Here is a 7,904-nt window from a genome sequence, read left to right on the forward strand (position 1 = left end):
AAAACAAGTTTCAACGATGCAACCGTCAAACTTGTTTGTATATGCTTCAAGATCGCATAAGCCAAAAATGGCAAAAAAAACCCTTCAGAGATGAAGTAACGGGACAAATCTTTTAGATGGTTATAAACGAAAAAATCACGATTTAACGGTTATTTTAACTCCGATTTTGATGATTTTTTACAACTACACTCTTGGATCCTATATGAATACAAGGAACTGATTCGATCCTCAATTTAAAACATTTACACAAGTGGATACCACAAAATCTTATGTTATACTTGATGAAAGTATAAATAAAATATAAGTGTTAGGGAATCTATTGTTTAATGGGATACGCATTATACAAAACAAGTTTCAACGATCCAACCATCAAACTTGTTTGTATATGCTTCAAGATCGCATACGCCAAAAATGGAAAGAAAAAAAAAACCTTCAGAGATCAAGTAACGGGACAAATTTTTTCGACGGTTATAAACGAAAAAATCACGATTTAACGGTTATTTTAACTCCGATTTTGATGATTTTTTACAACTATACTCTTGGATCCTATATGAATACAAGGAACTGATTCGATCGTCAATTTAAAACATTTACACAAGTGGATACCACAAAATCTTATGAACTTGTCAAAGCAACATATAATAATGGGAATCCTTTACCTGAATTTAACAACGCTGCTCAGGTATCTACAAAATCATTAGCTAATTTGTATACTTTTCTTGACTGGATCATTTTTAAATGCTATCAATGAGCTTGCATAGGGGTCACTGATCAAAGATATGAAACGTTTAGCTACAGGCTGTCATTTGCTTAGTTGACTTTCTTAAATGTACTACCACCGGACAATATGTGATATAATCGTGTAGCCTGAAGCAAAACTGATTCTAAAGCTTGTTCAAATTTTTACTTTTCCTGATAGGTTGTTCCTAAAGGTTTAGTGCAGTTTCGGACTGGTTTAAGACTCGCTAACTTGAAGTCCAGTCTTGGTCATAGCATGAAAAAAACGTTGCAAACGGGTGACATGTTGCGTAAAGTGATTTGCAACAAGGAAAGTTTTCATTTTCCTTGTTTTCATTTTCATTTTCACCTAATGTGCTTACTATTTACAAAACTTGCAGATATCAAAGTATTGAAAACTACTTAGAGTTGTTACAGCATCATCATCTGGCCTGAGACACTGATATTTCTCATAAGTAGAGTAATATCTGGTTTTCATTTTCTTGAGATCCAAAAGCTAACTGAAATAGCTGTCATGATGGATACAGAGGAATTTGGTTTGTATTTATAATTTCTGTCCTGGATTATGTTAGGTTGATTATGTATGGGTTATCATTACTTCGAGAAGATTGTGTTAATAGTTGTAAAATCGTGAGCATAGTACAATGATATCTGCACTGTATGGATAGGAAAATTTATAGAAGGAATGAGGGTTCTAGATATCATTAGAAGGCCCTTACAGATTCTTTGTGACAATACTGCTATAGTTTTCTATTCTAAGAACAACAAGAGGTCTTCAGGAACCAAGCACATGCATATCCAGCACAGATTGGTCAGGGAAAAGGTCAAGACATTGACATTGGTTCATTATTTATGGAATTAATTTCGAGCTTTGATATGCTGAGTTAGTGGGAGTATGAAATGGTTATAGTTCGAGTTAAATAAGTAAGCTAGTGTTCTCACAGAACCTTGAGTTATAGTTTGTTTCTAAATGGTTTGAATTCATGCATTTGTCTTCATTGTTAGTCGTTTTCGTCTAGTTTTTATTACATGTCTTGTTTGGTGAATATATCTTTATCTGCACTTGATGAAATTACAGTTAACCATCTTAGTAAAAGGTTCCTCTTTTAAATTGCACTTGTAATTACCATACCAAAATCTTACAGTGGAATCTCGACATCAAAAACTGAGATAAGTTGATTATCCCCAAGCCCCAAACGCCCTCCCCACCCCCGCTGTCTCTTTTGCGCTCCTTTGGCTCCTTTTTGGTCGTTTTGTCTCTTCATACTTGGGTCATGTATTCATAAATTTCTAGTACACTGTTGTAGGTGAATACACACGTCACGCTCCGCCCAATATTACTTACTAGGCATGGAGAGAGTAAGGATAATGTTAGAGGCAGAATTGGAGAAGACAATCCTTTGAGGTTTGCCTTTGCTGTTGATTATCTAGATTAACAATACTGGTTTATTCATGCTAAAATATGCAAAGTATAGTAACCGCTCAAACTTATCTAATCCTCAATTCTTTTCTCCTTTTTTTACACTGAAGTATGCTGCTATTCTTGTTTCTATTTGCTAACATACAATGGTGTTGCTCCCGCCACAGTTTCATTTCAGTCTATTATACAATTTGGTTTTGCCTCATTATAAGACTTGTTCCTTTGAATGAGGAAGTGACAACCCTAAGGAGTCAGCTTACGGTCCATGGCGAGGAGATGAAGGCCTATGTCGGGCATGTGAGAGATCTTGTATGAGCCATACAGATGTTCGGCCTCCAAATCTTGCTAACAGTACCTGATCTTGCTACACCTTCGACCTTCGAGCCATTTCACTCTGTCGATACTCAGTAGCCACTCCACTTAGAAGACTACTTGTAGTTTTTTCTTTTTTTGTTCAGACATCTTGTATGTACATTTTCATATATTTTATAATTAATTAATTTTCTTTGGTTAATTAATTATTGTTTAGAATTTAATTACAATATTATTAAAAATTTTAAAAAAAAATTTGACCAAAACAAAAAAAGGGTTCTCTTGCGTGACGTAGGTTGCGTCGTGCAAAATGACTTTGCATGACGAAGGGTTACATGCGTCGCGCAAAGACACTTTGCGCGACGTATGCTACGTCGCTCAAAGTAGTTTTGCGCGACGCAGCATACGTTGTGCAAAATTACTTTGCGCGTGATGAAGGGTTACATGCGTTGCGCAAAATGACTTTGCGCGACGAAGGGTTACATGCATCGCGCAAAGCCTTCTGTCACTACCTTGCCGCGACGGTTTGCGCGCGACGAAGGTGCGTTGGGCAAAGTTTTGTGCTACGTTTTTTGACTTTGCACGACGAATGACCTGCGTCGCGTAAAGTGTTTTTTTTACTAGTGAATTGCATGCAAGATGTCCTCGTACAATGATACATAATACTATTTGATCTCTGATCTCGCCATCGGGATTATTCAGGACTGGCACTTAGCTATGCTACTGGCCTGTTAAAAGCTTAAAATTGAAAGTACTCCACAGCAGCTAGATTGTGTTAGTGTGCTCTGATCTAACACTATTTCACTGTTGATTAAGAAGAGTTCCTTTGGCACTGAAAACTTGGAGATTTGAGATCATGAATCACGATATATAATTATATATGCTGCTGTGTCTGCGTGCTAGCTTAGTCAGGACATTACTAGAATTTCTTCAACCCGACCCCACTTATTTCTCATCATTTGCAAACTCTAATGATTAATATTTCTCTGTTATGAGTTATCACCCAAAGTGGCTCAGGAATTCATCATCAAAGTTACAGATTGTGATAGCACACCTTTGCTACAGTGTTACACTATTACTAGTCTCTCATCCATCAAACCAAAGTGGAAATCAATGTGGTAACACGTACGTTTGATCAAACTTGGAGTTAAGTTAACACGTACGTTTGATCAAATTTGGAGTTAAGTCGTAACAATACTTGTACGAAAAATAAAGATGATGTGGAAAAAACTTGCAAAGTTGGCCAGGTCTGATACAGAGAACTTATGGTTCACAATGCATGCTTCTTCAATGTTGACAAACTTCTTAAATACGCTAGACAGCGTTTTAATTCATTGTTGGGAACAAAACTCTATCACATGGTCATCAATTTATGGGTTGTTTTGATTACCATTTTATTTTTAGCTATCAGTTTTGTTTAGTGACTATTTTTAGTTTAAAAAATGAAAACAAAACAACCCATAAATTGATGACCATGTGATAGAGTAATGCATGTGATACAAGTAATAGTTTAGCTAGCATTGGTTTTCACGTTGAGTAATGCATGTGAGTATCATCCCTATTAGAGAGATAGTACAAATAAATAGTAAGAGTAACATTTTTGTTTCATATTGTATTTGGCTAAATTATGTCTTTTTTGGTACAATGAATACCTCGCTCTTTGATTAGTGTATTGGTTGCCTTAGGGTGGATATTCATGCAATTAACTATATTTCCCCTTAGATTCTTCTTATGGTAATTATATACGAGAGATACGAAACCAAATTAAACATAAAATAAGCAGAAAGAAGAGAGGGGGTGGGGTGTGGTTTTGTGTGGGGACACAGAGAGTTCACATTTCACTCATTTCTGAGCTGGTTTAATGATATACATTGTGTACATTTAACTCATTTCTGAGCTGGTAATGATATTCTAACATTACTTATAAAAATCACAAAAAAAAAAAAAAAAAAAAAACACAAGAAACAAAAAAACAAACAAACAGACAAACAAACGTCTAGCAAAATATATTATTTGTCTCCAAGGAAAAATTAAACGGGTAAGAAGCCAAGAATTTCCGTAGTATTGTTTATGTAAGGTGTCCATATAATTGAAACACGTACGCTTTAAGTATAGTAGTACTATAAGTTGGATTGTTGGAATCTAAAGATATTATTTATTGTTGTTCAACCTATCCGCACTAACAACCTGTCATTAGTCCATGTGGGATTGTATGATTGGTTAAGTAGTTATGTTTGTTAAAAGGATTGAGTTAGTTAGTGTAAAGTTGTTAGGAAGGGTAATTGAGTCATATGCACTATAGATTAGTTGCTACAAAAGGTTGTTGAAAAAGTCATTTGCACCATATACACTGTTACTTTATATAGTGTACATAATCCTAATAGGAAACACTCATTGTAAGCTTATTCGAAGCCCTTATATATTTATTAGTTAATTAGCTTAATCTAGCTGTATAACGGTACCAAACAGTTCTTTTTCTTCACCATGAGTACAATCGTTTACAGTTTGGTTCAGGTAAGATAGTGTAAATTAGCATTTAGTTTGGTTTAAATTGGTTTCATCTCCTAAATTTATTAGTGTTGGAAAACTAGTTATCTATTTTATTGTTTGGGTATGAGCCTAACTCATATGAAATAGAGTTTATTAGTTTTTGTCTCTATAAATATAGCTTATAGTTTAGTATGAGAAAGAAGTCCATCAAGTTGTAGTTTCTTTGTTTTATGTAGCCTTCTTGACAATTATGTAGTTCTTTCTTTAATAAAGTATTATATTCCAATAGTTCGTATTCTGGTTTCAATAATTTTAATAGAATACAAAATAATTAGGTTTGGTTACCTCTAAGAACCAAACCAAATCTACTCGAGTTGCATATATATGCACCCCATTAGCTGTAAGCACATTGCTGAATTCATTGTATTATAGTAGATTAACCCATACTTTGAGTTTAAGGGGCATATATACATATTCCACGTCACCCAATTTTATTATATAAGTATTAGGCTTAAAAACCCACCACATATAAGGAGCACATGAGAATGTGAAAAGTTGCTCGACATCGAAAATTTATCAAACCTTCTAGTTAATTAGTTTTATAATAGATAGAAATCTCAACTCTTTCAAAATCACCCTTCGACGGCCTGTTGGTATATGGATTCGATCGAACTAAACTTAAGGAAATAAAACATGCATCTTTAGACTTTAGGCATCATGAATCGGGAATATGGAGTTGGCAAAGTAAATATGAAGGGACATTGTGGGACCTAGACTGATCTTGGCTTGCGCCCAGTTTAGTTTTGTCGTCCGTTGCCATAAATCCATTGATGATGATCTGAGACTCTTCAACCCCCTCCTTCCCAACCAAAACAAAAAGGAAAGGTCACGATCGATTCTATTTCATATATTTATTTATCGTCGTTGTAGAAGGTTGGTTTGAACCAACCTATTAGTTACTATCAAGAGTGATAACGTACTGCTGTGGAAGAAGAATCTAGAGTGAGAAGTGAAAGAAGAGAAAAGTGAACTCTGTATACTTTGTATTATATATTTGAACATCATCAACTTGTTCTTCAATAGTATTCAAAAGGCACATATCAAACAAGTGTTGGATTTATTCAATATGAGTAAACCATAAATGGTTTACTATATGTAATAGGAATTAATGTATAAGTTGGAAATCAGTAAAGTTATGATTTGATTCTGACGTATCAACCATACATTACATTCTAAGTATGTTTTCATTAAGTCCTATTAATAATATATGATTATGATACTTTACTTGACAATCAAGAAACAAAGTTTTTAGCTTTCCCTTATGGACGAAATCTAAAGCTTTTGGCTGGTATATAAACACCGATCCCTGCAAATTCCCTAGACACAACAACTAAGGCTTCCCATACAGCATTGTAATCAAGCTAGGAGTTCGCGGAAGACTGGTGTTTTGTCATTCTCGATCGGTTCTTCACAAGATCATTGTTTCCACGGCTGCAGCTGCACCTTCTTCAGGTAAGAGTTTTATATTTGTTCTTGTCAATTACTCAGCAAGTGTTTTGATCATATAAACACTATGGCTAACAACAAGGACATCCCTATTTCACGAACAAATGGATTAGAGCTTGAGGCCAAGTCAGAAAGGTTATCACGTTGAAGTAAAGGTGGTTCAGATAAGAACACATGCATGAAGGTCGCGCAACATCTGTATGATCCAATAAACTTTAGAAGCAATGTTCGGCAAATGAAGTTGTTAAACGCCGAAGAATTCATATACTGACACGCATGGTTCATCGAAAACGCTGTCTGGTATGATGAAGGTGAGGTATTGAACTTCTTCCACTAAGCTCCTATAAAGTGTACAGAGTTTTGGTCAAACAACTCCTCCATTTTTTAATAAATTACATATATATGAGATGTATTACATATCCATGCAAGCTTTGGAAAGAAAATCCCATGTATGCCTACCTTGATTAGGGAAAATGTCCCCATTTGATGCATAAGAAACCTGAATTTTTAGAAGTAGTTACATATGGCCATGTCTTTCATAACAAAAACAACACCCAAATCATCTATTACACTTTGAACCAAGGACACATATAGAAGATCCTATTAATATAATGTTAACAACATATAATAACAATATAACCACATCAGCAACAGGTTGTTTAAGAAAGAGACATATGGGTCAGTTTGAGAAACTGTTAAACCGAGAGTAAATTTGATTTTCCATGCTTTTAGTGTAGAGTTATCAAAGAGACGAGCTTAATGTCTACTTCCAACAACATCGATATTGTCCCTAATTTGGTAATTACCACTTGCACCATCCGTCATATATGAGGTTTTATATATTTAAACTCTTATGTTCTCAAAGAAACGGTTGATGTAGGATATTTCAACACGCCCTCACGTGGGACCCAATTAGTGGGTTACACGTGGGAGATCCACACATTGACAACCACGTGGAGCCTAGAGAACTCACCCCCAAGGGACCCACCATCATTGCAAGGGGCCAAGGGGACCCACCCATCACGTGGCAGTATGGGCCTGCTTGCTTACTCTAATTCCATGTTGAAAATATGTGAATTATGAGAGAATTTCTCCTGTATTGATTGGTCAATAATATTACAAGATGTAGAGCTATATTTATACAATCTATAATGATCTATTCTAGGCGCAGCTATATACAACAATTACAATCAATCTTCATAGCTAATTGATACGTTGCTACAATCAAGCAATCTTGCTTTCTTTCCGTTAATACTTAGTGCTTGTTTCAACCCATATATTTAAAAATTTCAACAATTTACGGATAAAATCCAGATGAGCTAAATCTTCAAAACCGTAGTCTAACTAGTACAGCTTATATCAGATCCAATAGTACAAATCATACGTGGTCATGGTAAACGAAATAAAGGACTTAATATTAGGCCATACATACCATCAA

At 35.1% G+C, this 7,904-nt stretch overlaps 1 pseudogene; it reads left to right on the plus strand.

The window, feature by feature from the left end:
* The first annotated feature begins 617 nt into the window (after positions 1–617).
* Positions 618–2,672, plus strand: LOC126625335 (uncharacterized; annotated as a pseudogene).
* The last annotated feature ends 5,232 nt before the right edge of the window (positions 2,673–7,904 follow it).

Source organism: Malus sylvestris, chromosome 6 (genome assembly GCF_916048215.2).
Source record: "Malus sylvestris chromosome 6, drMalSylv7.2, whole genome shotgun sequence".
NCBI lineage: Eukaryota > Viridiplantae > Streptophyta > Magnoliopsida > Rosales > Rosaceae > Malus > Malus sylvestris.